The following is a 26221-nucleotide window of genomic DNA, read 5'->3' as shown; positions in this document are numbered from 1 at the left end:
GCTCTGGAGCTGTTACAGTGCCCAGCTGCTGCAAGAAATCAGCTTGAATGCTTCAGGGGATGGGGCATGGCCAACATGAGCCCCACACCAAAGGAGGGGGGAGGTGTTTAATGCGAACTAGGGGTCATCCAAGCACTGCAAAAGGCCGCCATGCCCTGCATGCCCCTTTTCTCTTTTCATATGCAGATGAGGGTTCCAGTCAACTTTGGCCCACTGCTTGGATAACATCACCGTATGCAAATCCGTCTGCTGCAGACCTTCCCCCAGGAGTGCTTGTACTAGTTGTTGCATATGGTTTGATATTTGATGGTGCTTCAGTATTAGGCAGCCTTCCGCCCTCCCATGTTCATCTGAAAAGATGTGGTCTCCCTGCAGTTGTTGTCCCCAGATGAGAGTTCACTTGTGCTGCCTCAGTTGAATCTCCTTTACTTGACAGAGATGTGCCTGAGCAGCTGCCCTCACCAGCCCTATCCCAAATCATACTTATTTTGCATAGGAGATACCATGGTCATGAAGATTGTTCTCCAAGGGTGAGGTTCATTCATTGCATTCTGGGTATGCTGACCCCTGTGATTTTCCCAAATGTGGGAAACTCGACTGCATTATTTGTGGTAGTGGGGGACTGTGTTTGTGCTTTCCTCTGGTCAGCTCTGGTAAAAGTCAGATTTCTTTGTCTCAGATCTTCCTCTAGCCTTGTTCTTCTTTCGAGAGTTCCCTTGTGCTGCCTCAGTTGGATCTCTTTCACTTGACAGGGGGGTGCCCGAACAGCGACCCTCCCCAGCTCTAGCCCAACTCCTACTTACCTGCCAGGTGAGATACTATGATCATGAAGGTGCTTCTCCCAGGGCAAGGCTCACCCATTGCACTCTGGGTGTGCTGCCCCTGCGATTTCCCCAAATGTGGGAAACTTGACTGCATAATTTGTGTTTCCCCTGGTCGGCTCTCGTATAATTCAGATCTCTTTGTCTCAGGTCTCTCTCCAGCCTAGTTTGCTGTCTGTTTCCACTTCTCTTTTCTTCAACCGCTCCCTTCTATACCCTTGTGCACTATCCTGACTTCTCCTCCCGTCTGCTTACTTTGTGCCTTCCAATGCACAATGCAAACTACAGGTAGTGCTGCAGGGCCCACACCCTTTTACTTGCCTTACAGAGCAGCTCTGGAGCTGTTACAGTGCCCAGCTGCTGCAAGAAATCAGCTTGAATGCTTCAGGGGATGGGGCATGGCCAACATGAGCCCCACACCAAAGGAGGGTGGAGGTGTTTAATGCGAACTAGGGGTCATCCAAGCACCGCAAAAGGCCGCCATGCCCTGCACGCCCCTTTTCTCTTTTCATATGCAGATGAGGGTTGAAGCCAACTTTGACCCACTGCTTGGATGACATCACCGTATGCAAATCCGTCTTCTGCAGAACTTCCCCCAGGAATGCTTGCACTAGTTGTTGCATTTGGTTTGTTGTTTGGGGGTGCTTCAGTATTAGGCAGCCTTCTGCCCTCCCATGTTCATCTGAAAATATGTGTTCTCCCTGCAGTTGTTGTCCCCAGATGAGAGTTCCCTTGTGCTGCCTCAGTTGAATCTCCTTTACTTGACAGAGATGTGCATGAGCAGCGGCCCTCCCCAGCCCTATTCCAAATCATACTTATTTTGCATAGGATATACCATGGTCATGAAGATTGTTCTCCCAGGGTGAGGTTCATTCATTGCATTTTGGGTATGCTGACCCCTGTGATTTCCCCAAATGTGGGAAACTTGACTGCATTATTTGTGGTAGTGGGGGACTGTGTTTGTGCTTTCCTCTGGTCAGCTCTGGTAAAAGTCAGATTTCTTTGTCTCAGATTTTCCTCTAGCCTTGTTCTTCTTTCGAGAGTTCCATTGTGCTGCCTCAGTTGGATCTCCTTCACTTGACAGGGGGGTACCCGAGCAGCGACCCTCCCCAGCTCTAGCCCAACTCCTACTTACCTGCCAGGTGAGATACTATGATCATGAAGGTGCTTCTCCCAGGGCAAGGCTCACCCATTGCACTCTGGGTGTGCTGCCCCTGCGATTTCCCCAAATGTGGGAAACTTGACTGCATAATTTGTGTTTCCCCTGGTCGGCTCTCGTATAATTCAGATCTATTTGTCTCAGGTCTCTCTCCAGCCTAGTTTGCTGTCTGTTTCCACTTCTCTTTTCTTCAGCCGCTCCCTTCTATACCCTTGTGCACTATCCTGACTTCTCCTCCCGTCTGCTTACTTTGTGCCTTCCAATGCACAATGCAAACTACAGGTAGTGCTGCAGGGCCCACACCCTTTTACTTGCCTTACAGAGCAGCTCTGGAGCTGTTACAGTGCCCAGCTGCTGCAAGAAATCAGCTTGAATGCTTCAGGGGATGGGGCATGGCCAACATGAGCCCCACACCAAAGGAGGGGGGAGGTGTTTAATGCGAACTAGGGGTCATCCAAGCACTGCAAAAGGCCGCCATGCCCTGCATGCCCCTTTTCTCTTTTCATATGCAGATGAGGGTTCCAGTCAACTTTGGCCCACTGCTTGGATAACATCACCGTATGCAAATCCGTCTGCTGCAGACCTTCCCCCAGGAGTGCTTGTACTAGTTGTTGCATATGGTTTGATATTTGATGGTGCTTCAGTATTAGGCAGCCTTCCGCCCTCCCATGTTCATCTGAAAAGATGTGGTCTCCCTGCAGTTGTTGTCCCCAGATGAGAGTTCACTTGTGCTGCCTCAGTTGAATCTCCTTTACTTGACAGAGATGTGCCTGAGCAGCTGCCCTCACCAGCCCTATCCCAAATCATACTTATTTTGCATAGGAGATACCATGGTCATGAAGATTGTTCTCCAAGGGTGAGGTTCATTCATTGCATTCTGGGTATGCTGACCCCTGTGATTTTCCCAAATGTGGGAAACTCGACTGCATTATTTGTGGTAGTGGGGGACTGTGTTTGTGCTTTCCTCTGGTCAGCTCTGGTAAAAGTCAGATTTCTTTGTCTCAGATCTTCCTCTAGCCTTGTTCTTCTTTCGAGAGTTCCCTTGTGCTGCCTCAGTTGGATCTCTTTCACTTGACAGGGGGGTGCCCGAACAGCGACCCTCCCCAGCTCTAGCCCAACTCCTACTTACCTGCCAGGTGAGATACTATGATCATGAAGGTGCTTCTCCCAGGGCAAGGCTCACCCATTGCACTCTGGGTGTGCTGCCCCTGCGATTTCCCCAAATGTGGGAAACTTGACTGCATAATTTGTGTTTCCCCTGGTCGGCTCTCGTATAATTCAGATCTCTTTGTCTCAGGTCTCTCTCCAGCCTAGTTTGCTGTCTGTTTCCACTTCTCTTTTCTTCAACCGCTCCCTTCTATACCCTTGTGCACTATCCTGACTTCTCCTCCCGTCTGCTTACTTTGTGCCTTCCAATGCACAATGCAAACTACAGGTAGTGCTGCAGGGCCCACACCCTTTTACTTGCCTTACAGAGCAGCTCTGGAGCTGTTACAGTGCCCAGCTGCTGCAAGAAATCAGCTTGAATGCTTCAGGGGATGGGGCATGGCCAACATGAGCCCCACACCAAAGGAGGGTGGAGGTGTTTAATGCGAACTAGGGGTCATCCAAGCACCGCAAAAGGCCGCCATGCCCTGCACGCCCCTTTTCTCTTTTCATATGCAGATGAGGGTTGAAGCCAACTTTGACCCACTGCTTGGATGACATCACCGTATGCAAATCCGTCTTCTGCAGAACTTCCCCCAGGAATGCTTGCACTAGTTGTTGCATTTGGTTTGTTGTTTGGGGGTGCTTCAGTATTAGGCAGCCTTCTGCCCTCCCATGTTCATCTGAAAATATGTGTTCTCCCTGCAGTTGTTGTCCCCAGATGAGAGTTCCCTTGTGCTGCCTCAGTTGAATCTCCTTTACTTGACAGAGATGTGCATGAGCAGCGGCCCTCCCCAGCCCTATTCCAAATCATACTTATTTTGCATAGGATATACCATGGTCATGAAGATTGTTCTCCCAGGGTGAGGTTCATTCATTGCATTTTGGGTATGCTGACCCCTGTGATTTCCCCAAATGTGGGAAACTTGACTGCATTATTTGTGGTAGTGGGGGACTGTGTTTGTGCTTTCCTCTGGTCAGCTCTGGTAAAAGTCAGATTTCTTTGTCTCAGATTTTCCTCTAGCCTTGTTCTTCTTTCGAGAGTTCCATTGTGCTGCCTCAGTTGGATCTCCTTCACTTGACAGGGGGGTACCCGAGCAGCGACCCTCCCCAGCTCTAGCCCAACTCCTACTTACCTGCCAGGTGAGATACTATGATCATGAAGGTGCTTCTCCCAGGGCAAGGCTCACCCATTGCACTCTGGGTGTGCTGCCCCTGCGATTTCCCCAAATGTGGGAAACTTGACTGCATAATTTGTGTTTCCCCTGGTCGGCTCTCGTATAATTCAGATCTATTTGTCTCAGGTCTCTCTCCAGCCTAGTTTGCTGTCTGTTTCCACTTCTCTTTTCTTCAGCCGCTCCCTTCTATACCCTTGTGCACTATCCTGACTTCTCCTCCCGTCTGCTTACTTTGTGCCTTCCAATGCACAATGCAAACTACAGGTAGTGCTGCAGGGCCCACACCCTTTTACTTGCCTTACAGAGCAGCTCTGGAGCTGTTACAGTGCCCAGCTGCTGCAAGAAATCAGCTTGAATGCTTCAGGGGATGGGGCATGGCCAACATGAGCCCCACACCAAAGGAGGGGGGAGGTGTTTAATGCGAACTAGGGGTCATCCAAGCACTGCAAAAGGCCGCCATGCCCTGCATGCCCCTTTTCTCTTTTCATATGCAGATGAGGGTTCCAGTCAACTTTGGCCCACTGCTTGGATAACATCACCGTATGCAAATCCGTCTGCTGCAGACCTTCCCCCAGGAGTGCTTGTACTAGTTGTTGCATATGGTTTGATATTTGATGGTGCTTCAGTATTAGGCAGCCTTCCGCCCTCCCATGTTCATCTGAAAAGATGTGGTCTCCCTGCAGTTGTTGTCCCCAGATGAGAGTTCACTTGTGCTGCCTCAGTTGAATCTCCTTTACTTGACAGAGATGTGCCTGAGCAGCTGCCCTCACCAGCCCTATCCCAAATCATACTTATTTTGCATAGGAGATACCATGGTCATGAAGATTGTTCTCCCAGGGTGAGGTTCATTCATTGCATTCTGGGTATGCTGACCCCTGTGATTTTCCCAAATGTGGGAAACTCGACTGCATTATTTGTGGTAGTGGGGGACTGTGTTTGTGCTTTCCTCTGGTCAGCTCTGGTAAAAGTCAGATTTCTTTGTCTCAGATCTTCCTCTAGCCTTGTTCTTCTTTCGAGAGTTCCCTGGTGCTGCCTCAGTTGGATCTCCTTCACTTCACAGGGGGGAACCCGAGCAGCGACCCTCCCCAGCTCTAGCCCAACTCCTACTTACCTGCCAGGTGAGATACTATGATCATGAAGGTGCTTCTCCCAGGGCAAGGCTCAACCATTGCACTCTGGGTGTGCTGCTCCTGCGATTTCCCCAAATGTGGGAAACTTGACTGCATAATTTGTGTTTCCCCTCGTCGGCTCTCGTATAATTCAGATCTCTTTGTCTCAGGTCTCTCTCCAGCCTAGTTTGCTGTCTGTTTCCACTTCTCTTTTCTTCAGCCGCTCCCTTCTATACCCTTGTGCACTATCCTGACTTCTCCTCCCGTCTGCTTACTTTGTGCCTTCCAATGCACAATGCAAACTACAGGTAGTGCTGCAGGGCCCACACCCTTTTACTTGCCTTACAGAGCAGCTCTGGAGCTGTTACAGTGCCCAGCTGCTGCAAGAAATCAGCTTGAATGCTTCAGGGGATGGGGCATAGCCAACATGAGCCCCACACCAAAGGAGGGTGGAGGTGTTTAATGCAAACTAGGGGTCAGCCAAGCGCCGCAAAAGGCCACCATGCCCTGCACGCCCCTTTTCTCTTTTCATATGCAGACGAGGGTTGAAGCCAACTTTGACCCACTGCTTGGATGACATCACCATATGCAAATCCATCTGCGGCAGGCCTTCCCCCAGGAATGCTTGCACTAGTTGTTGCATTTGGTTTGTTGTTTGGGGGTGCTTCAGTATTAGGCAGCCTTCTGCCCTCCCATGTTCATCTTCAGGGGATGGGGCATGGCCAACATGAGCCCCACACCAAAGGAGGGTGGAGGTGTTTAATGCGAACTAGGGGTCATCCAAGCACCGCAAAAGGCCGCCATGCCCTGCACGCCCCTTTTCTCTTTTCATATGCAGATGAGGGTTGAAGCCAACTTTGACCCACTGCTTGGATGACATCACCGTATGCAAATCCGTCTTCTGCAGAACTTCACTTGACAGGGGGGTGCCCGAGCAGCGACCCTCCCCATCTCTAGCCCAACTCCTACTTACCTGCCAGGTGAGATACTATGATCAGGAAGGTGCTTCTCCCAGGGCAAGGCTCACCCATTGCACTCTGGGTGTGCTGCTCCTACGATTTCCCCAAATGTGGGACACTTGACTGCATAATTTGTGTTTCCTCTAGTCGGCTACTCGTATAATTCAGATCTCTTTGTCTCAGGTCTCTCTCCAGCCTAGTTTGCTGTCTGTTTCCACTTCTCTTTTCTTGAGCCGCTGCCTTCTATGCCCTTGTGCACTCTCCTGACTTCTCCTGTCTGCTTACTTTGTGCCTTCCAACGCACAATGCAAACTACAGGTAGTGCTGCAGGGCCCACACCCTTTTACTTGCCTTTCAGAGCAGCTCTGGAGCTGTTACAGTGCCCAGCTGCTGCAAGAAATCAGCTTGAATGCTTCAGGGGCTGGGGCATAGCCAACATGAGCCCCACACCGACGGAGGGTGGAGGTGTTTAATGCGAACTAAGGGTCATCCAAGCGCCGCAAAAGGCCGCCATGCCCTGCATACCCCTTTTCTCTTTTCATATGCAGATGAGGGTTCCAGCCAACTTTGGCCCACTGCTTGGATGACATCACCGTATGCAAATCCGTCTTCTGCAGACCTTCCCCCAGGAATGCTTGTACTAGTTGTTGCATTTGGTTTGTTGTTTGGGGTGCTTCAGTATTAGGCAGCCTTCAGCTCTCCCATGTTCATCTGAAAATATGTGTTCTCCCTGCAGTTGTTGTCCCCAGATGAGAGTTCCCTTGTGCTGCCTCAGTTGAATCTCCTTTACTTGAAAGAGATGTGCCTGAGCAGCGGCCCTCCCCAGCCCTATCCCAAATCATACTTATTTTGCATAGGAGATACCATGGTCATGAAGATTGTTCTCCCAGGGTGAGGTTCATTCATTGCATTCTGGGTATGCTGACCCCTGTGATTTCCCCAAATGTGGGAAACTCGACTGCATTATTTGTGGTAGTGGGGGACTGTGTTTGTGCTTTCCTCTGGTCAGCTCTGGTAAAAGTCAGATTTCTTTGTCTCAGATCTTCCTCTAGCCTTGTTCTTTTTTTGAGAGTTTCCTTGTGCTGCCTCAGTTGGATCTCCTTCACTTGACAGGGGGGTGCCCGAGCAGCGACCCTCCCCAGCTCAAGCCCAACTCCTACTTACCTGCCAAGTGAGATACTATGATCAGGAAGGTGCTTCTACCAGGGCAAGGCTCACCCATTGCACTCTGGGTGTGCTGCTCCGACGATTTCCCCAAATGTGGGACACTTGACTGCATAATTTGTGTTTCCTCTGGTCGGCTACTCGTATAATTCAGATCTCTTTGTCTCAGGTCTCTCTCCAGCCTAGTTTGCTGTCTGTTTCCACTTCTCTTTTCTTGAGCCCCTGCCTTCTATGCCCTTGTGCACTCTCCTGACTTCTCCTGTCTGCTTACTTTGTGCCTTCCAACGCACAATGCAAACTACAGGTAGTGCTGCAGGGCCAACACCCTTTTACTTGCCTTACAGAGCAGCTCTGGAGCTGTTACAGTGCCCAGCTGCTGCAAGAAATCAGCTTGAATGCTTCAGGGGCTGGGGCATAGCCAACATGAGCAGCAAGATGCAGCACTGGACTATTAGTAATGTACTGTTGTATGCTGAGCACCACAATGCAGCACAAGACAATGAGCAGTGATACTGAGCACTGATGAGGATACTACTGAGAACTGACACTGAGCAGGAGAGACACACTACTAGTATTACTGAGCAGCAATAAGTAACCACTGATACTGGGCACTGATATTGAGATTTCCACTGAGAGAACATAGCCACGTCCTCTCCGCTCTCTCTTCAATGCACGAGTAAAAATGGCGGCAACGCGCAGCTCTTTATATGGAATCCGAATCTCGCGAGAATCCGACAGCGGGATGATGACATTTTCCCTTGTTCAGGTTTTCCGAGTCAGGCGGGAACAACCGAGCCTGCCACGGACCAGTGTAAACCACGTGGAGTTCGTCGGGAATTCGGTTCTCGGAGAACCGAACCCGCTCCTCTATATATACTATATTACTATGTTACTGTAGTATACAGAACACCACAATGCAATGAGCAGTGATAGTGAGCACTGATGAGGATACTAGAACTGACACTGAGCAGCAAGATGCAGCACTGGACTATTAGTAATGTACTGTAGTATGCTGAGCACCACAATGCAGCACAAGACAATGAGCAGTGATACTGAGCACTGATGAGGATACTACTGAGAACATACACTGAGCAGGAGAGACACACTACTAGTATTACTGAGCAGCAATAAGTAACCACTGATACTGAGCACTGATATTGAGATTTCCACTGAGAGAACATAGCCACGTCCTCTCCGCTCTCTCTTCAATGCACGAGTAAAAATGGCAGCAACGCGCAGCTCTTTATATGGAATCCGAATCTCGCAAGAATCCGACAGCGGGATGATGACATTTTCCCTTGTTCAGGTTTTCCGAGTCAGGCGGGAACAACCGAGCCTGCCTCGGACCAGTGTAAACCACGTGGAGTTCGTGGGGAATTCGGTTCTCGGAGAACCGAACCCGCTCCTCTCTACCTTATACCCATCAATTTTTTTATTTTCAATCTAAGCCCCTGCAGTTTTCTGTAAGCATCTGCTTCGCTATGATGATCAACAAGTCACAAGGGCAAACACTCAGGGCTTGAGGCGTAGATCTTAGGACCAGCTGCTACAAGCATGGCAGAGGTGTCACTATCACTGGTGACACCCAGAAAGGTGGCGAGGGAAATTGTAATGCAGTGCGCGCAGATAAACAGCGCAATGGTAAAAAGGAGGCATGGTTTCATAGGTAGGGGCGTGGCCTGGTGGCCTGAATCTACATTTTGTTGCTCCGGGTGTCCCGGGGGTTGGGGGCTGCACCCGGGGACTAGTGTGTGAGCTGTGCTGGCTCCTGCACAGTGACAGGGCATGGCCACCCAGCATGACGCCTCCCTTCTTGACCATGCTGTAATTGCAGTCGCACTGCAGTTCAGCGTGATCATAAAAAATGGTGTAGGCTCCTGCTGGTGCAGGCTGTAGAGAAAAGCTGCTGTGACCACGCCCCCTGTGTCTCCTCCGTTGCAGACCCCATTTTGAAGCCTTGCCCCCGGACTAAGAGAAAAGTATGCCCTTGCGCACTATCCTGACTTCTCCTCCCGTCTGCTTAATTTGTGCCTTCCAACGCACAATGCGAACAACAGGTGGTGCTGCAGGGCCCACACCCTTTTACTTGCCTTACAGAACAGCTCTGGAGCTGTTACAGTGCCCAGCTGCTGCAAGAAATCAGCTTGAATGCTTCAGGGGATGGGGCATGGCCAACATGAGCCCCACACCAAAGGAGGGTGGAGGTGTTTAATGCGAACTAGGGGTCATCCAAGCACTGCAAAAGGCCGCCATGCCCTGCATGCCCCTTTTCTCTTTTCATATGCAGATGAGGGTTCCAGTCAACTTTGGCCCACTGCTTGGATAACATCACCGTATGCAAATCCGTCTGCTGCAGACCTTCCCCAAGGAGTGCTTGTACTAGTTGTTGCATATGGTTTGATATTTGATGGTGCTTCAGTATTAGGCAGCCTTCCGCCCTCCCATGTTCATCTGAAAAGATGTGGTCTCCCTGCAGTTGTTGTCCCCAGATGAGAGTTCCCTTGTGCTGCCTCAGTTGAATCTCCTTTACTTGACAGAGATGTGCCTGAGCAGCGGCCCTCACCAGCCCTATCCCAAATCATACTTATTTTGCATAGGAGATACCATGGTCATGAAGATTGTTCTCCCAGGGTGAGGTTCATTCATTGCATTCTGGGTATGCTGACCCCTGTGATTTTCCCAAATGTGGGAAACTCGACTGCATTATTTGTGGTAGTGGGGGACTGTGTTTGTGCTTTCCTCTGGTCAGCTCTGGTAAAAGTCAGATTTCTTTGTCTCAGATCTTCCTCTAGCCTTGTTCTTCTTTCGAGAGTTCCCTTGTGCTGCCTCAGTTAGATCTCTTTCACTTGACAGGGGGGTGCCCGAACAGCGACCCTCCCCAGCTCTAGCCCAACTCCTACTTACCTGCCAGGTGAGATACTATGATCATGAAGGTGCTTCTCCCAGGGCAAGGCTCACCCATTGCACTCTGGGTGTGCTGCCCCTGCGATTTCCCCAAATGTGGGAAACTTGACTGCATAATTTGTGTTTCCCCTGGTCGGCTCTCGTATAATTCAGATCTCTTTGTCTCAGGTCTCTCTCCAGCCTAGTTTGCTGTCTGTTTCCACTTCTCTTTTCTTCAACCGCTCCCTTCTATACCCTTGTGCACTATCCTGACTTCTCCTCCCGTCTGCTTACTTTGTGCCTTCCAATGCACAATGCAAACTACAGGTAGTGCTGCAGGGCCCACACCCTTTTACTTGCCTTACAGAGCAGCTCTGGAGCTGTTACAGTGCCCAGCTGCTGCAAGAAATCAGCTTGAATGCTTCAGGGGATGGGGCATGGCCAACATGAGCCCCACACCAAAGGAGGGTGGAGGTGTTTAATGCGAACTAGGGGTCATCCAAGCACCGCAAAAGGCCGCCATGCCCTGCACGCCCCTTTTCTCTTTTCATATGCAGATGAGGGTTGAAGCCAACTTTGACCTACTGCTTGGATGACATCACCGTATGCAAATCCGTCTTCTGCAGAACTTCCCCCAGGAATGCTTGCACTAGTTGTTGCATTTGGTTTGTTGTTTGGGGGTGCTTCAGTATTAGGCAGCCTTCTGCCCTCCCATGTTCATCTGAAAATATGTGTTCTCCCTGCAGTTGTTGTCCCCAGATGAGAGTTCCCTTGTGCTGCCTCAGTTGAATCTCCTTTACTTGACAGAGATGTGCATGAGCAGCGGCCCTCCCCAGCCCTATTCCAAATCATACTTATTTTGCATAGGAGATACCATGGTCATGAAGATTGTTCTCCCAGGGTGAGGTTCATTCATTGCATTTTGGGTATGCTGACCCCTGTGATTTCCCCAAATGTGGGAAACTTGACTGCATTATTTGTGGTAGTGGGGGACTGTGTTTGTGCTTTCCTCTGGTCAGCTCTGGTAAAAGTCAGATTTCTTTGTCTCAGATTTTCCTCTAGCCTTGTTCTTCTTTCGAGAGTTCCATTGTGCTGCCTCAGTTGGATCTCCTTCACTTGACAGGGGGGTACCCGAGCAGCGACCCTCCCCAGCTCTAGCCCAACTCCTACTTACCTGCCAGGTGAGATACTATGATCATGAAGGTGCTTCTCCCAGGGCAAGGCTCACCCATTGCACTCTGGGTGTGCTGCCCCTGCGATTTCCCCAAATGTGGGAAACTTGACTGCATAATTTGTGTTTCCCCTGGTCGGCTCTCGTATAATTCAGATCTCTTTGTCTCAGGTCTCTCTCCAGCCTAGTTTGCTGTCTGTTTCCACTTCTCTTTTCTTCAGCCGCTCCCTTCTATACCCTTGTGCACTATCCTGACTTCTCCTCCCGTCTGCTTACTTTGTGCCTTCCAATGCACAATGCAAACTACAGGTAGTGCTGCAGGGCCCACACCCTTTTACTTGCCTTACAGAGCAGCTCTGGAGCTGTTACAGTGCCCAGCTGCTGCAAGAAATCAGCTTGAATGCTTCAGGGGATGGGGCATGGCCAACATGAGCCCCACACCAAAGGAGGGGGGAGGTGTTTAATGCGAACTAGGGGTCATCCAAGCACTGCAAAAGGCCGCCATGCCCTGCATGCCCCTTTTCTCTTTTCATATGCAGATGAGGGTTCCAGTCAACTTTGGCCCACTGCTTGGATAACATCACCGTATGCAAATCCGTCTGCTGCAGACCTTCCCCCAGGAGTGCTTGTACTAGTTGTTGCATATGGTTTGATATTTGATGGTGCTTCAGTATTAGGCAGCCTTCCGCCCTCCCATGTTCATCTGAAAATATATGTTCTCCCTGCAGTTGTTGTCCCCAGATGAGAGTTCACTTGTGCTGCCTCAGTTGAATCTCCTTTACTTGACAGAGATGTGCCTGAGCAGCTGCCCTCACCAGCCCTATCCCAAATCATACTTATTTTGCATAGGAGATACCATGGTCATGAAGATTGTTCTCCCAGGGTGAGGTTCATTCATTGCATTTTGGGTATGCTGACCCCTGTGATTTCCCCAAATGTGGGAAACTCAACTGCATTATTTGTGGTAGTGGGGGACTGTGTTTGTGCTTTCCTCTGGTCAGCTCTAGTAAAAGTCAGATTTCTTTGTCTCACATTTTCCTCTAGCCTTGTTCTTCTTTCGAGAGTTCCCTTGTGCTGCCTTTGTTGGATCTCCTTCACTTTACAGGGGGGTACCCGAGCAGCGACCCTCCCCAGCTCTAGCCCAACTCCTACTTACCTGCCAGGTGAGATACTATGATCATTAAGGTGCTTCTCCCAGGGCAAGGCTCACCCATTGTACTCTGGGTGTGCTGCTCCTGCGATTTCCCCAAATGTGGGAAACTTGACTGCATAATTTGTGTTTCCCCTCGTCGGCTCTCGTATAATTCAGATCTCTTTGTCTCAGGTCTCTCTCCAGCCTAGTTTGCTGTCTGTTTCCACTTCTCTTTTCTTCAGCCGCTCCCTTCTATACCCTTGTGCACTATCCTGACTTCTCCTCCCGTCTGCTTACTTTGTGCCTTCCAATGCACAATGCAAACTACAGGTAGTGCTGCAGGGCCCACACCCTTTTACTTGCCTTACAGAGCAGCTCTGGAGCTGTTACAGTGCCCAGCTGCTGCAAGAAATCAGCTTGAATGCTTCAGGGGCTGGGGCATAGCCAACATCAGCCCCACACCGAAGGAGGGTGGAGGTGTTTAATGCAAACTAGGGGTCAGTCAAGCGCCGCAAAAGGCCACCATGCCCTGCACGCCCCTTTTCTGTTTTCATATGCAGATGAGGGTTGAAGCCAACTTTGACCCACTGCTTGGATGACATCACCATATGCAAATCCATCTGCGGCAGGCCTTCCCCCAGGAATGCTTGCACTAGTTGTTGCATTTGGTTTGTTGTTTGGGGGTGCTTCAGTATTAGGCAGCCTTCTGCTGCACCCTGCTTTGGTGTGGGGCTCATGTTGGCCATGCCCCATCCCCTGAAGCTTTCAAGCAGATTTCTTGCAGCAGCTGGGCACTGTAACAGCTCAAGAGCTGCTCTGTAAGGCAAGTAAAAGGGTGTGGGCCCTGCAGCACTACCTGTAGTTTGCATTGTGCATTGGAAGGCACAAAGTAAGCAGACGGTAGGAGAAGTCTGGATAGTGCACAAGGGTATAGAAGGGAGCGGCTGAAGAAAAGAGAAGTGGAAACAGACAGCAAACTAGGCTGGAGAGAGATCTGAGACAAAGAGATCTGAATTATACGATAGCCGACCAGGGGAAACACAAATTATGCAGTCAAGTTTCCCACATTTGGGGAAATCGCAGGGGCAGCACACCCAGAGTGCAATGGGTGAGCCTTGCCCTGGGAGAAGCACCTTCATGATCATAGTATCTCACCTGGCAGGTAAGTATGAGTTGGGCTAGAGCTGGGGAGGGTCGCTGCTCGGGCACCCCCCTGTTAAGTGAAGGAGATCCAACTGAGGCAGCACAAGGGAACTCTCAAAAGAAGAACAAGGCTAGAGGAAGATCTGAAACAAAGAAATCTGACTTTTACCAGAGCTGACCAGAAGAAAACACAAACACAGTCCCCCACTACCACAAATAAAGCAGTCGAGGTGAGGTTCATTCATTGCATTTTGGGTATGCTGACCCCTGTGATTTCCCCAAATGTGGGAAACTCGACTGCTTTATTTGTGGTAGTGGGGGACTGTGTTTGTGTTTTCTTCTGGTCAGCTCTGGTAAAAGTCAGATTTCTTTGTTTCAGATCTTCCTCTAGCCTTGTTCTTCTTTTGAGAGTTCCCTTGTGCTGCCTCAGTTGGATCTCCTTCACTTAACAGGGGGGTGCCCGAGCAGCGACCCTCCCCAGCTCTAGCCCAACTCCTACTTACCTGCCAGGTGAGATACTATGATCATGAAGGTGCTTCTCCCAGGGCAAGGCTCACCCATTGCACTCTGGGTGTGCAGCCCCTGCGATTTCCCCAAATGTGGGAAACTTGACTGCATAATTTGTGTTTCCCCTGGTCGGCTCTCGTATAATTCAGATCTCTTTGTCTCAGATCTCTCTCCAGCCTAGTTTGCTGTCTGTTTCCACTTCTCTTTTCTTCAGCCGCTCCCTTCTATACCCTTGTGCACTATCCTGACTTCTCCTCCCGTCTGCTTACTTTGTGCCTTCCAATGCACAATGCAAACTACAGGTAGTGCTGCAGGGCCCACACCCTTTTACTTGCCTTACAGAGCAGCTCTGGAGCTGTTACAGTGCCCAGCTGCTGCAAGAAATCTGCTTGAATGCTTCAGGGGATGGGACATGGCCAACATGAGCCCCACACCAAAGGAGGGTGGAGCAGAAGGCTGACTAATACTGAAGCACCCCCAAACAACAAACCAAATGCAACAACTAGTGCAAGCATTCCTGGGGGAAGGCCTGCCGCAGATGGATTTGCATATGGTGATGTCATCCAAGCAGTGGGTCAAAGTTGGCTTCAACCCTCGTCTGCATATGAAAACAGAAAAGGGGCGTGCAGGGCATGGTGGCCTTTTGCGGCGCTTGACCGACCCCTAGTTTGCATTAAACACCTCCACCCTCCTTCGGTGTGGGGCTCATGTTGGCTATGCCCCAGCCCCTGAAGCATTCAAGCTGATTTCTTGCAGCAGCTGGGCACTTTAACAGCTCCAGAGCTGCTCTGTAAGGCAAGTAAAAGGGTGTGGGCCCTGCAGCACTACCTGTAGTTTGCATTGTGCATTGGAAGGCACAAAGTAAGCAGACGGGAGGAGAAGTCAGGATAGTGCACAAGGGTATAGAAGGGAGCGGCTGAAGAAAAGAGAAGTGGAAACAGACAGCAAACTAGGCTGGAGAGAGACCTGAGACAAAGAGATCTGAATTATACGAGAGCCGACCAGGGGAAACACAAATTATGCAGTCAAGTTTCCCACATTTGGGGAAATCGCAGGAGCAGCACACCCAGAGTGCAATGGGTGGGCCTTGCCCTGGGAGAAGCACCTTCATGATCATAGTATCTCACCTGGCAGGTAAGTAGGAGTTGGGCTAGAGCTGGGGAGGGTCGCTGCTCGGGTACCCCCCTGTCAAGTGAAGGAGATCCAACTGAGGCAGCACAAGGGAACTCTCGAAAGAAGAACAAGGCAAGAGGAAAATCTGAGACAAAGAAATCTGACTTTTACCAGAGCTGACCAGAGGAAAGCACAAACACAGTCCCCCACTACCACAAATAATGCAGTTGAGTTTCCCACATTTGGGGAAATCACAGGGGTCAGCATACCCAAAATGCAATGAATGAACCTCACCCTGGGAGAACAATCTTCATGACCATGGTATCTCCTATGCAAAATAAGTATGATTTGGAATAGGGCTGGGGAGGGCCGCTGCTCATGCACATCTCTGTCAAGTAAAGGAGATTCAACTGAGGCAGCACAAGGGAACTCTCATCTGGGGACAACAACTGCAGGGAGAACACATATTTTCAGATGAACATGGGAGGGCAGAAGGCTGCCTAATACTGAAGCACCCCCAAACAACAAACCAAATGCAACAACTAGTGCAAGCATTCCTGGGGGAAGTTCTGCAGAAGACGGATTTGCATACGGTGATGTCATACAAGCAGTGGGTCAAAGTTGGCTTCAACCCTCATCTGCATATGAAAAGAGAAAAGGGGCGTGCAGGGCATGGCGGCCTTTTGCGGTGCTTGGATGACCCCTAGTTCGCATTAAACACCTCCACCCTCCTTTGGTGTGGGGCTCATGTTGGCCATGCCCCATCCCCTGAAGCATTCAAGCAGATTTCTTGCAGCAGCTGGGCACTGTAACAGCTCCAGAGCTGCTCTGTAAGGCAAGTAAAAGGGTGTGGGCCCTGCAGCACTACCTGTAGTTTGCATTGTGCATTGGAAGGCACAAAGTAAGCAGACGGGAGGAGAAGTCAGGATAGTGCACAAGGGTATAGAAGGGAGCGGCTGAAGAAAAGAGAAGTGGAAACAGACAGCAAACTAGGCTGGAGAGAGACCTGAGACAAAGAGATCTGAATTATACGAGAGCCGACCAGGGGAAACACAAATTATGCAGTCAAGTTTCCCACATTTGGGGAAATCGCAGGGGCAGCACACCCAGAGTGCAATGGGTGAGCCTTGCCCTGGGAGAAGCACCTTCATGATCATAGTATCTCACCTGGCAGGTAAGTAGGAGTTGGGCTAGAGCTGGGGAGGGTCTCTGCTCGGGCACCCCCCTGTCAAGTGAAGGAGATCCAACTGAGGCAGCACAAGGGAACTCTCAAAAGAAGAACAAGGCTCTGAAACAAAGAAATCTGACTTTTACCAGAGCTGACCAGAGGAAAACACAAACACAGTCCCCCACTACCACAAATAAAGCAGTCGAGTTTCCCACATTTGGGGAAATCACAGGGGTCAGCATACCCAGAATGCAATGAATGAACCTCACCCTGGGAGAATAATCTTCATGACCATGGTATCTCCTATGCAAAATAAGTATGATTTGGGATAGAGCTGGGGAGGGCCGCTGCTCAGGCACATCTCTGTCAAGTTAAGGAGATTCAACTGAGGCAGCACAAGGGAACTCTCATCTAGGGACAACAACTGCAGGGAGAACACATATTTTCAGATGAACATGGGAGGGCAGACGGCTGCCTAATACTGAAGCACCCCCAAACAACAAACCAAATGCAACAACTAGTGCAAGCATTCCTGGGGGAAGGCCTGCCGCAGATGGATTTGCATATGGTGATGTCATCCAAGCAGTGGGTCAAAGTTGGCTTCAACCCTCGTCTGCATATGAAAACAGAAAAGGGGCGTGCAGGGCATGGTGGCCTTTTGCTGCGCTTGTCTGACCCCTAGTTTGCATTAAACACCTCCACCCTTCTTCGGTGTGGGGCTCATGTTGGCTATGCCCCAGCCCCTGAAGCATTCAAGCTGATTTCTTGCAGCAGCTTGGCACTGCAACAGCTCCAGAGCTGCTCTGTAAGGCAAGTAAAAGGGTGTGGGCCCTGCAGCACTACCTGTAGTTTGCATTGTGCATTGGAAGGCACAAAGTAAGCAGACGGGAGGAGAAGTCAGGATAGTGCACAAGGGTATAGAAGGGAGCGGCTGAAGAAAAGAGAAGTGGAAACAGACAGCAAACTAGGCTGGAGAGAGACCTGAGACAAAGAGATCTGAATTATACGAGAGCCGACCAGGGGAAACACAAATTATGCAGTCAAGTTTCCCACATTTGGGGAAATCGCAGGAGCAGCACACCCAGAGTACAATGGGTGAGCCTTGCCCTGGGAGAAGCACCTTCATGATCATAGTATCTCACCTGGCAGGTAAGTAGGAGTTGGGCTAGAGCTGGGGAGGGTCGCTGCTCGGGTACCCCCCTGTAAAGTGAAGGAGATCCAACTGAGGCAGCACAAGGGAACTCTCGAAAGAAGAACAAGGCTAAAGGAAAATCTGAGACAAAGAAATCTGACTTTTACCAGAGCTGACCAGAGGAAAGCACAAACACAGTCTCCCACTACCACAAATAATGCAGTCAAGTTTCCCACATTTGGGGAAATCACAGGGGTCAGCATACCCAAAATGCAATGAATGAACCTCACCCTGGGAGAAAAATCTTCATGACCATGGTATCTCCTATGCAAAATAAGTATGATTTGGAATAGGGCTGGGGAGGGCCGCTGCTCATGCACATCTCTGTCAAGTAAAGGAGATTCAACTGAGGCAGCACAAGGGAACTCTCATCTTGGGACAACAACTGCAGGGAGAACATATATTTTCAGATGAACATGGGAGGGCAGAAGGCTGCCTAATACTGAAGCACCCCCAAACAACAAACCAAATGCAACAACTAGTGCAAGCATTCCTGGGGGAAGGCCTGCCGCAGATGGATTTGCATATGGTGATGTCATCCAAGCAGTGGGTCAAAGTTGGCTTCAACCCTCGTCTGCATATGAAAAGAGAAAAGGGGCGTGCAGGGCATGGTGGCCTTTTGCGGCGCTTGGCTGACCCCTAGTTTGCATTAAACACCTCCACCCTCCTTTGGTGTGGGGCTCATGTTGGCTATGCCCCAGCCCCTGAAGCATTCAAGCTGATTTCTTGCAGCAGCTGGGCACTGTAACAGCTCCAGAGCTGCTCTGTAAGGCAAGTAAAAGGGTCTGGGCCCTGCAGCACTACCTGTAGATCGCATTGTGCGTTGGAAGGCACAAAGTAAGCAGACAGGAGGAGAAGTCAGGATAGTGCGCAAGGGCATAGAAGGGAGCGGCTCAAGAAAAGAGAAGTGGAAACAGACAGCAAACTAGGCTGGAGAGAGACCTGAGACAAAGAGATCTGAATTATACGAGAGCCGACCAGGGGAAACACAAATTATGCAGTCAAGTTTCCCACATTTGGGGAAATCGCAGGGGCAGCACACCCAGAGTGCAATGGGTGAGCCTTGCCCTGGGAGAAGCACCTTCATGATCATAGTATCTCACCTGGCAGGTAAGTAGGAGTTGGGCTAGAGCTGGGGAGGGTCGCTGTTCGGGCACCCCCCTGTCAAGTGAAAGAGATCCAACTGAGGCAGCACAAGGGAACTCTCGAAAGAAGAACAAGGCTAGAGGAAGATCTGAGACAAAGAAATCTGACTTTTTCCAGAGCTGACCAGAGGAAAGCACAAACACAGTCCCCCACTACCACAAATAATGCAGTCGAGTTTCCCACATTTGGGGAAATCACAGGGGTCAGCATACCCAGAATGCAATGAATGAACCTCACCTTGGGAGAACAATCTTCATGACCATGGTATCGCCTATGCAAAATAAGTATGATTTGGGATAGGGCTGGGGAGGGCCGCTGCTCAGGCACATCTCTGTCAAGTAAAGGAGATTCAACTGAGGCAGCACAAGGGAACTCTCATCTGGGGACAACAACTGCAGGGAGAACACATATTTTCAGATGAACATGTGAGGGCAGAAGGCTGCCTAATACTGAAGCACCCCCAAACAACAAACCAAATGCAACAACTAGTGCAAGCATTCCTGGGGGAAGGCCTGCAGCAGATGGATTTGCATATGGTGATGTCATCCAAGCAGTGGGTCAAAGTTGGCTTCAACCCTCGTCTGCATATGAAAAGAGAAAAGGGGCGTGCAGGGCATGGCGGCCTTTTGCAGCGCTTGGATGACCCCTAGTTCGCATTACACACCTCCACCCTCCTTCGGTGTGGGGCTCATGTTGGCTATGCCCCAGCCCCTGAAGCATTCAAGCTGATTTCTTGCAGCAGCTGGGCACTGTAACTGCTCCAGAGCTACTCTGAAGCACCCCCAAACAACAAACCAAATGCAACAACTAGTGCAAGCATTCCTGGGGGAAGGCCTGCAGCAGATGGATTTGCATATGGTGATGTCATCCAAGCAGTGGGTCAAAGTTGGCTTCAACCCTCGTCTGCATATGAAAAGAGAAAAGGGGCGTGCAGGGCATGGCGGCCTTTTGCAGCGCTTGGATGACCCCTAGTTCGCATTACACACCTCCACCCTCCTTCGGTGTGGGGCTCATGTTGGCTATGCCCCAGCCCCTGAAGCATTCAAGCTGATTTCTTGCAGCAGCTGGGCACTGTAACTGCTCCAGAGCTACTCTGTAAGGCAAGTAAAAGGGTGTGGGCCCTGCAGCACTACCTGTAGTTCGCATTGTGCGTTGGAAGGCACGAAGTAAGCAGACGGGAGAAGTCAGGATAGTGCGCAAGGGCATAGAAGGGAGCGGCTCAAGAAAAGAGAAGTGGAAACAGACAGCAAACTAGGCTGGAGAGAGACCTGAGACAAAGAGATCTGAATTATACGAGAGCCGACGAGGGGAAACACAAATTATGCAGTCACGTTTCCCACATTTGGGGAAATCGCAGGAGCAGCACACCCAGAGTGCAATGGTTGAGCCTTGCCCTGGGAGAAGCACCTTCATGATCATAGTATCTCACCTGGCAGGTAAGTAGGAGTTGGGCTAGAGCTGGGGAGGGTCGCTGCTCGGGTTCCCCCCTGTGAAGTGAAGGAGATCCAACTGAGGCAGCACCAGGGAACTCTCGAAAGAAGAACAAGGCTAGAGGAAGATCTGAGACAAAGAAATCTGACTTTTACCAGAGCTGACCAGAGGAAAGCACAAACACAGTCTCCCACTACCACAAATAATGCAGTCAAGTTTCCCACATTTGGGGAAATCACAGGGGTCAGCATACCCAAAATGCAATGAATGAACCTCACCCTGGGAGAAAAATCTTCATGACCATGGTATCTCCTATGCAAAATAAGTATGATTTGGAATAGGGCTGGGGAGGGCCGCTGCTCATGCACATCTCTGTCAAGTAAAGGAGATTCAACTGAGGCAGCACAAGGGAACTCTCATCTTGGGACAACAACTGCAGGGAGAACATATATTTTCAGATGAACATGGGAGGGCAGAGGACTGCCTAATACTGAAGCACCCCCAAACAACAAACCAAATGCAACAACTAGTGCAAGCATTCCTGGGGGAAGGCCTGCCGCAGATGGATTTGCATATGGTGATGTCATCCAAGCAGTGGGTCAAAGTTGGCTTCAACCCTCGTCTGCATATGAAAAGAGAAAAGGGGCGTGCAGGGCATGGTGGCCTTTTGCGGCGCTTGGCTGACCCCTAGTTTGCATTAAACACCTCCACCCTCCTTTGGTGTGGGGCTCATGTTGGCTATGCCCCAGCCCCTGAAGCATTCAAGCTGATTTCTTGCAGCAGCTGGGCACTGTAACAGCTCCAGAGCTGCTCTGTAAGGCAAGTAAAAGGGTGTGGTCCCTGCAGCACTACCTGTAGTTCGCATTGTGCGTTGGAAGGCACAAAGTAAGCAGACAGGAGGAGAAGTCAGGATAGTGCGCAAGGGCATAGAAGTAAGCGGCTCAAGAAAAGAGAAGTGGAAACAGACAGCAAACTAGGCTGGAGAGAGACCTGAGACAAAGAGATCTGAATTATACGAGAGCCGACCAGGGGAAACACAAATTATACAGTCAAGTTTCCCACATTTGGGGAAATCGCAGGAGCAGCACACCCAGAGTGCAATGGGTTAGCCTTGCCCTGGGAGAAGCACCTTCATGATCATAGTATCTCACCTGGCAGGTAAGTAGGAGTTGGGCTAGAGCTGGGGAGGGTCGCTGCTAGGGTACCCCCCTGTAAAGTGAAGGAGATCCAATTAAGGCAGCACAAGGGAACTCTCGAAAGAAGAACAAGGCTAGAGGAAAATCTGAGACAAAGAAATCTGACTTTTACCAGAGCTGACCAGAGGAAAGCACAAACACAGTCCCCCACTACCACAAATAATGCAGTTGAGTTTCCCACATTTGGGGAAATCACAGGGGTCAGCATACCCAAAATGCAATGAATGAACCTCACCCTGGGAGAAAAATCTTCATGACCATGGTATCTCCTATGCAAAATAAGTATGATTTGGAATAGGGCTGGGGAGGGCCGCTGCTCATGCACATCTCTGTCAAGTAAAGGAGATTTAACTGAGGCAGCACAAGGGAACTCTCATCTGGGGACAACAACTGCAGGGAGAACACATATTTTCAGATGAACATGGGAGGGCAGAAGGCTGCCTAATACTGAAGCACCCCCAAACAACAAACCAAATGCAACAACTAGTGCAAGCATTCCTGGGGGAAGTTCTGCAGAAGACGGATTTGCATACGGTGATGTCATCCAAGCAGTGGGTCAAAGTTGGCTTCAACCCTCATCTGCATATGAAAAGAGAAAAGGGGCGTGCAGGGCATGGCGGCCTTTTGCGGTGCTTGGATGACCCCTAGTTCGCATTAAACACCTCCACCCTCCTTTGGTGTGGGGCTCATGTTGGCCATGCCCCATCCCCTGGAGCATTCAAGCTGATTTCTTGCAGCAGCTGGGCACTGTAACAGCTCCAGAGCTGCTCTGTAAGGCAAGTAAAAGGGTGTGGGCCCTGCAGCACTACCTGTAGTTTGCATTGTGCATTGGAAGGCACAAAGTAAGCAGACGGGAGGAGAAGTCAGGATAGTGCACAAGGGTATAGAAGGGAGCGGCTGAAGAAAAGAGAAGTGGAAACAGACAGCAAACTAGGCTGGAGAGAGACCTGAGACAAAGAGATCTGAATTATACGAGAGCCGACCAAGGGAAACACAAATTATGCAGTCAAGTTTCCCACATTTGGGGAAATCGCAGGGGCAGCACACCCAGAGTGCAATGGGTGAGCCTTGCCCTGGGAGAAGCACCTTCATGATCATAGTATCTCACCTGGCAGGTAAGTAGGAGTTGGGCTAGAGCTGGGGAGGGTCGCTGTTCGGGCACCCCCCTGTCAAGTGAAAGAGATCCAACTGAGGCAGCACAAGGGAACTCTCGAAAGAAGAACAAGGCTAGAGGAAGATCTGAGACAAAGAAATCTGACTTTTTCCAGAGCTGGCCAGAGGAAAGCACAAACACAGTCCCCCACTACCACAAATAATGCAGTCGAGTTTCCCACATTTGGGGAAATCACAGGGGTCAGCATACCCAGAATGCAATGAATGAACCTCACCCTGGGAGAACAATCTTCATGACCATGGTATCGCCTATGCAAAATAAGTATGATTTGGGATAGGGCTGGGGAGGGCCGCTGCTCAGGCACATCTCTGTCAAGTAAAGGAGATTCAACTGAGGCAGCACAAGGGAACTCTCATCTGGGGACAACAACTGCAGGGAGAACACATATTTTCAGATGAACATGTGAGGGCAGAAGGCTGCCTAATACTGAAGCACCCCCAAACAACAAACCAAATGCAACAACTAGTGCAAGCATTCCTGGGGGAAGGCCTGCAGCAGATGGATTTGCATATGGTGATGTCATCCAAGCAGTGGGTCAAAGTTGGCTTCAACCCTCGTCTGCATATGAAAAGAGAAAAGGGGCGTGCAGGGCATGGCGGCCTTTTGCAGCGCTTGGATGACCCCTAGTTTGCATTACACACCTCCTCCCTCCTTCGGTGTGGGGCTCATGTTGGCTATGCCCCAGCCCCTGAAGCATTAAAGCTGATTTCTTGCAGCAGCTGGGCACTGTAACTGCTCCAGAGCTACTCTGTAAGGCAAGTAAAAGGGTGTGGGCCCTGCAGCACTACCTGTAGTTCGCATTGTGCGTTGGAAGGCACGAAGTAAGCAGACGGGAGAAGTCAGGATAGTGCGCAAGGGCATAGAAGGGAGCGGCTCAAGAAAAGAGAAGTGGAAACAGACAGCAAACTAGGCTGGAGAGAGACCTGAGACAAAGAGATCTGAATTATACGAGAGCCGACGAGGGGAAACACAAATTATGCAGTCAAGTTTCCCACATTTGGGGAAATCGCAGGAGCAGCACACCCAGAGTGCAATGGTTGAGCCTTGCCCTGGGAGAAGCACCTTCATGATCATAGTATCTCACCTGGCAGGTAAGTAGGAGTTGGGCTAGAGCTGGGGAGGGTCGCTGCTCGGGTTCCCCCCTGTGAAGTGAAGGAGATCCAACTGAAGCAGCACCAGGGAACTCTCGAAAGAAGAACAAGGCTAGAGGAAGATCTGAGACAAAGAAATCTGACTTTTACCAGAGCTGACCAGAGGAAAGCACAAACACAGTCCCCCACTACCACAAATAATGCAGTCGAGTTTCCCACATTTGGGGAAATCACAGGGGTCAGCATACCCAGAGTGCAATGAATGAACCTCACCCTGGGAGAACAATCTTCATGACCATGGTATCTCCTATGCAAAATAAGTATGATTTGGGATAGGGCTGGGGAGGGCCGCTGCTCAGGCACATCTCTGTCAAGTAAAGGAGATTCAACTGAGGCAGCACAAGGGAACTCTCATCTGGGGACAACAACTGCAGGGAGAACACATATTTTCAGATGAACATGGGAGGGCAGAAGGCTGCCTAATACTGAAGCACCCCCAAACAACAAACCAAATGCAACTACTAGTGCAAGCATTCCTGGGGGAAGGCCTGCAGCAGACGGATTTGCATATGGTGATGTCATCCAAGCAGTGGGTCAAAGTTGGCTTCAACCCTCGTCTGCATATGAAAATAAAAAAGGGGTGTGCAGGGCATGGCTGCCTTTTGCGGCGCTTGGATGACCCCTAGTTCGCATTAAACACCTCCACCCTCCTTCGGTGTGGGGCTCATGTTGGCTATGCCCCAGCCCCTGAAGCATTCAAGCTGATTTCTTGCAGCAGCTGGGCACTGTAACAGCTCCAGAGCTGCTCTGTAAAGCAAGTAAAAGGGTGTGGGCCCTGCAGCACTACCTGTAGTTTGCATTGTGCATTGGAAGGCACAAAGTAAGCAGACGGGGAAGTCAGGATAGTGCACAAGGGCATAGAAGGGAGCGGCTGAAGAAAAGAGAAGTGGAAACAGACAGCAAACTAGGCTGGAGAGAGACCTGAGACAAAGAGATCTGAATTATACGAGAGCCGACCAGGGGAAACACAAATTATGCAGTCAAGTTTCCCACATTTGGGGAAATCGCAGGGGCAGCACACCCAGAGTGCAATGGGTGAGCCTTGCCCTGGGAGAAGCACCTTCATGATCATAGTATCTCACCTGGCAGGTAAGTAGGAGTTGGGCTAGAGCTGGGGAGGGTCTCTGCTCGGGCACCCCCCTGTCAAGTGAAGGAGATCCAACTGAGGCAGCACAAGGGAACTCTCAAAAGAAGAACAAGGCTCTGAAACAAAGAAATCTGACCTTTACCAGAGCTGACCAGAGGAAAACACAAACACAGTCCCCCACTACCACAAATAAAGCAGTCGAGTTTCCCACATTTGGGGAAATCACAGGGGTCAGCATACCCAGAATGCAATGAATGAACCTCACCCTGGGAGAATAATCTTCATGACCATGGTATCTCCTATGCAAAATAAGTATGATTTGGGATAGAGCTGGGGAGGGCCGCTGCTCAGGCACATCTCTGTCAAGTTAAGGAGATTCAACTGAGGCAGCACAAGGGAACTCTCATCTAGGGACAACAACTGCAGGGAGAACACATATTTTCAGATGAACATGGGAGGGCAGAAGGCTGCCTAATACTGAAGCACCCCCAAACAACAAACCAAATGCAACAACTAGTGCAAGCATTCCTGGGGGAAGGCCTGCCGCAGATGGATTTGCATATGGTGATGTCATCCAAGCAGTGGGTCAAAGTTGGCTTCAACCCTCGTCTGCATATGAAAACAGAAAAGGGGCGCGCAGGGCATGGTGGTCTTTTGCTGCGCTTGTCTGACCCCTAGTTTGCATTAAACACCTCCACCCTCCTTCGGTGTGGGGCTCATGTTGGCTATGCCCCAGCCCCTGAAGCATTCAAGCTGATTTCTTGCAGCAGCTTGGCACTGCAACAGCTCCAGAGCTGCTCTGTAAGGCAAGTAAAAGGGTGTGGGCCCTGCAGCACTACCTGTAGTTTGCATTGTGCATTGGAAGGCACAAAGTAAGCAGACGGGAGGAGAAGTCAGGATAGTGCACAAGGGTATAGAAGGGAGCGGCTGAAGAAAAGAGAAGTGGAAACAGACAGCAAACTAGGCTGGAGAGAGACCTGAGACAAAGAGATCTGAATTATACGAGAGCCGACCAGGGGAAACACAAATTATGCAGTCAAGTTTCCCACATTTGGGGAAATCGCAGGAGCAGCACACCCAGAGTACAATGGGTGAGCCTTGCCCTGGGAGAAGCACCTTCATGATCATAGTATCTCACCTGGCAGGTAAGTAGGAGTTGGGCTAGAGCTGGGGAGGGTCGCTGCTCGGGCA

General features: G+C 50.3%; 36 non-coding genes and 4 pseudogenes across 36 annotated transcripts; 20 read left to right on the top strand and 20 right to left on the bottom strand.

Moving 5' to 3' along the window:
- The first annotated feature begins 479 nt into the window (after positions 1-479).
- LOC134998816 (U1 spliceosomal RNA) lies at positions 480-643 on the top strand. Its single transcript, XR_010200984.1, has one exon. It is a non-coding gene; the product is annotated as a U1 spliceosomal RNA (small nuclear RNA).
- A 152-nt stretch (positions 644-795) lies between these two features.
- On the top strand, positions 796-958 carry LOC134999117 (U1 spliceosomal RNA). The gene has a single exon (XR_010201279.1). It is a non-coding gene; the product is annotated as a U1 spliceosomal RNA (small nuclear RNA).
- Positions 959-1632: 674 nt separating this feature from the next.
- LOC134998920 (U1 spliceosomal RNA) lies at positions 1633-1796 on the top strand. Its single transcript, XR_010201083.1, has one exon. It is a non-coding gene; the product is annotated as a U1 spliceosomal RNA (small nuclear RNA).
- A 152-nt stretch (positions 1797-1948) lies between these two features.
- On the top strand, positions 1949-2111 carry LOC134999171 (U1 spliceosomal RNA). Its single transcript, XR_010201332.1, has one exon. It is a non-coding gene; the product is annotated as a U1 spliceosomal RNA (small nuclear RNA).
- Positions 2112-2785: 674 nt separating this feature from the next.
- On the top strand, positions 2786-2949 carry LOC134998815 (U1 spliceosomal RNA). The gene has a single exon (XR_010200983.1). It is a non-coding gene; the product is annotated as a U1 spliceosomal RNA (small nuclear RNA).
- A 152-nt stretch (positions 2950-3101) lies between these two features.
- Positions 3102-3264, top strand: LOC134999116 (U1 spliceosomal RNA). The gene has a single exon (XR_010201278.1). It is a non-coding gene; the product is annotated as a U1 spliceosomal RNA (small nuclear RNA).
- A 674-nt stretch (positions 3265-3938) lies between these two features.
- On the top strand, positions 3939-4102 carry LOC134998919 (U1 spliceosomal RNA). Its single transcript, XR_010201082.1, has one exon. It is a non-coding gene; the product is annotated as a U1 spliceosomal RNA (small nuclear RNA).
- A 152-nt stretch (positions 4103-4254) lies between these two features.
- LOC134999170 (U1 spliceosomal RNA) lies at positions 4255-4417 on the top strand. The gene has a single exon (XR_010201331.1). It is a non-coding gene; the product is annotated as a U1 spliceosomal RNA (small nuclear RNA).
- A 674-nt stretch (positions 4418-5091) lies between these two features.
- On the top strand, positions 5092-5255 carry LOC134998429 (U1 spliceosomal RNA). Its single transcript, XR_010200692.1, has one exon. It is a non-coding gene; the product is annotated as a U1 spliceosomal RNA (small nuclear RNA).
- A 152-nt stretch (positions 5256-5407) lies between these two features.
- On the top strand, positions 5408-5543 carry LOC134998441 (U1 spliceosomal RNA; annotated as a pseudogene).
- Positions 5544-6378: 835 nt separating this feature from the next.
- LOC134998427 (U1 spliceosomal RNA) lies at positions 6379-6542 on the top strand. The gene has a single exon (XR_010200690.1). It is a non-coding gene; the product is annotated as a U1 spliceosomal RNA (small nuclear RNA).
- Positions 6543-7212: 670 nt separating this feature from the next.
- On the top strand, positions 7213-7376 carry LOC134999041 (U1 spliceosomal RNA). Its single transcript, XR_010201200.1, has one exon. It is a non-coding gene; the product is annotated as a U1 spliceosomal RNA (small nuclear RNA).
- A 152-nt stretch (positions 7377-7528) lies between these two features.
- On the top strand, positions 7529-7692 carry LOC134998614 (U1 spliceosomal RNA). Its single transcript, XR_010200795.1, has one exon. It is a non-coding gene; the product is annotated as a U1 spliceosomal RNA (small nuclear RNA).
- A 2424-nt stretch (positions 7693-10116) lies between these two features.
- Positions 10117-10280, top strand: LOC134998418 (U1 spliceosomal RNA). The gene has a single exon (XR_010200682.1). It is a non-coding gene; the product is annotated as a U1 spliceosomal RNA (small nuclear RNA).
- Positions 10281-10432: 152 nt separating this feature from the next.
- Positions 10433-10595, top strand: LOC134999115 (U1 spliceosomal RNA). Its single transcript, XR_010201277.1, has one exon. It is a non-coding gene; the product is annotated as a U1 spliceosomal RNA (small nuclear RNA).
- Positions 10596-11269: 674 nt separating this feature from the next.
- Positions 11270-11433, top strand: LOC134998837 (U1 spliceosomal RNA). Its single transcript, XR_010201004.1, has one exon. It is a non-coding gene; the product is annotated as a U1 spliceosomal RNA (small nuclear RNA).
- Positions 11434-11585: 152 nt separating this feature from the next.
- Positions 11586-11748, top strand: LOC134999114 (U1 spliceosomal RNA). Its single transcript, XR_010201276.1, has one exon. It is a non-coding gene; the product is annotated as a U1 spliceosomal RNA (small nuclear RNA).
- Positions 11749-12422: 674 nt separating this feature from the next.
- Positions 12423-12586, top strand: LOC134998846 (U1 spliceosomal RNA). The gene has a single exon (XR_010201012.1). It is a non-coding gene; the product is annotated as a U1 spliceosomal RNA (small nuclear RNA).
- Positions 12587-12738: 152 nt separating this feature from the next.
- LOC134998473 (U1 spliceosomal RNA) lies at positions 12739-12874 on the top strand (annotated as a pseudogene).
- An 855-nt stretch (positions 12875-13729) lies between these two features.
- LOC134999077 (U1 spliceosomal RNA) lies at positions 13730-13892 on the bottom strand. Its single transcript, XR_010201240.1, has one exon. It is a non-coding gene; the product is annotated as a U1 spliceosomal RNA (small nuclear RNA).
- A 468-nt stretch (positions 13893-14360) lies between these two features.
- Positions 14361-14523, top strand: LOC134998307 (U1 spliceosomal RNA). The gene has a single exon (XR_010200590.1). It is a non-coding gene; the product is annotated as a U1 spliceosomal RNA (small nuclear RNA).
- An 828-nt stretch (positions 14524-15351) lies between these two features.
- On the bottom strand, positions 15352-15514 carry LOC134999204 (U1 spliceosomal RNA). Its single transcript, XR_010201364.1, has one exon. It is a non-coding gene; the product is annotated as a U1 spliceosomal RNA (small nuclear RNA).
- A 152-nt stretch (positions 15515-15666) lies between these two features.
- Positions 15667-15830, bottom strand: LOC134998834 (U1 spliceosomal RNA). The gene has a single exon (XR_010201001.1). It is a non-coding gene; the product is annotated as a U1 spliceosomal RNA (small nuclear RNA).
- A 674-nt stretch (positions 15831-16504) lies between these two features.
- Positions 16505-16667, bottom strand: LOC134999113 (U1 spliceosomal RNA). The gene has a single exon (XR_010201275.1). It is a non-coding gene; the product is annotated as a U1 spliceosomal RNA (small nuclear RNA).
- A 142-nt stretch (positions 16668-16809) lies between these two features.
- LOC134998976 (U1 spliceosomal RNA) lies at positions 16810-16973 on the bottom strand. Its single transcript, XR_010201137.1, has one exon. It is a non-coding gene; the product is annotated as a U1 spliceosomal RNA (small nuclear RNA).
- A 674-nt stretch (positions 16974-17647) lies between these two features.
- Positions 17648-17810, bottom strand: LOC134998317 (U1 spliceosomal RNA). The gene has a single exon (XR_010200601.1). It is a non-coding gene; the product is annotated as a U1 spliceosomal RNA (small nuclear RNA).
- A 152-nt stretch (positions 17811-17962) lies between these two features.
- Positions 17963-18126, bottom strand: LOC134999026 (U1 spliceosomal RNA). Its single transcript, XR_010201186.1, has one exon. It is a non-coding gene; the product is annotated as a U1 spliceosomal RNA (small nuclear RNA).
- Positions 18127-18800: 674 nt separating this feature from the next.
- Positions 18801-18963, bottom strand: LOC134999111 (U1 spliceosomal RNA). Its single transcript, XR_010201274.1, has one exon. It is a non-coding gene; the product is annotated as a U1 spliceosomal RNA (small nuclear RNA).
- A 152-nt stretch (positions 18964-19115) lies between these two features.
- Positions 19116-19279, bottom strand: LOC134998993 (U1 spliceosomal RNA). Its single transcript, XR_010201154.1, has one exon. It is a non-coding gene; the product is annotated as a U1 spliceosomal RNA (small nuclear RNA).
- A 1020-nt stretch (positions 19280-20299) lies between these two features.
- LOC134998547 (U1 spliceosomal RNA) lies at positions 20300-20435 on the bottom strand (annotated as a pseudogene).
- A 152-nt stretch (positions 20436-20587) lies between these two features.
- Positions 20588-20751, bottom strand: LOC134999025 (U1 spliceosomal RNA). Its single transcript, XR_010201185.1, has one exon. It is a non-coding gene; the product is annotated as a U1 spliceosomal RNA (small nuclear RNA).
- Positions 20752-21425: 674 nt separating this feature from the next.
- Positions 21426-21588, bottom strand: LOC134998411 (U1 spliceosomal RNA). The gene has a single exon (XR_010200675.1). It is a non-coding gene; the product is annotated as a U1 spliceosomal RNA (small nuclear RNA).
- A 152-nt stretch (positions 21589-21740) lies between these two features.
- Positions 21741-21904, bottom strand: LOC134998681 (U1 spliceosomal RNA). The gene has a single exon (XR_010200851.1). It is a non-coding gene; the product is annotated as a U1 spliceosomal RNA (small nuclear RNA).
- Positions 21905-22578: 674 nt separating this feature from the next.
- LOC134999210 (U1 spliceosomal RNA) lies at positions 22579-22741 on the bottom strand. Its single transcript, XR_010201370.1, has one exon. It is a non-coding gene; the product is annotated as a U1 spliceosomal RNA (small nuclear RNA).
- Positions 22742-22893: 152 nt separating this feature from the next.
- Positions 22894-23057, bottom strand: LOC134998883 (U1 spliceosomal RNA). The gene has a single exon (XR_010201047.1). It is a non-coding gene; the product is annotated as a U1 spliceosomal RNA (small nuclear RNA).
- A 698-nt stretch (positions 23058-23755) lies between these two features.
- Positions 23756-23891, bottom strand: LOC134998439 (U1 spliceosomal RNA; annotated as a pseudogene).
- A 152-nt stretch (positions 23892-24043) lies between these two features.
- LOC134998355 (U1 spliceosomal RNA) lies at positions 24044-24207 on the bottom strand. Its single transcript, XR_010200637.1, has one exon. It is a non-coding gene; the product is annotated as a U1 spliceosomal RNA (small nuclear RNA).
- Positions 24208-24877: 670 nt separating this feature from the next.
- LOC134999109 (U1 spliceosomal RNA) lies at positions 24878-25040 on the bottom strand. Its single transcript, XR_010201272.1, has one exon. It is a non-coding gene; the product is annotated as a U1 spliceosomal RNA (small nuclear RNA).
- Positions 25041-25182: 142 nt separating this feature from the next.
- On the bottom strand, positions 25183-25346 carry LOC134998975 (U1 spliceosomal RNA). The gene has a single exon (XR_010201136.1). It is a non-coding gene; the product is annotated as a U1 spliceosomal RNA (small nuclear RNA).
- A 674-nt stretch (positions 25347-26020) lies between these two features.
- Positions 26021-26183, bottom strand: LOC134998316 (U1 spliceosomal RNA). Its single transcript, XR_010200600.1, has one exon. It is a non-coding gene; the product is annotated as a U1 spliceosomal RNA (small nuclear RNA).
- Positions 26184-26221: the final 38 nt, after the last annotated feature.

This window comes from Pseudophryne corroboree, unplaced genomic scaffold (assembly GCF_028390025.1).
Source record: "Pseudophryne corroboree isolate aPseCor3 unplaced genomic scaffold, aPseCor3.hap2 scaffold_149, whole genome shotgun sequence".
NCBI classification, from domain to species: domain Eukaryota; kingdom Metazoa; phylum Chordata; class Amphibia; order Anura; family Myobatrachidae; genus Pseudophryne; species Pseudophryne corroboree.
This window is presented reverse-complemented; position numbering and strand designations above follow the sequence as displayed.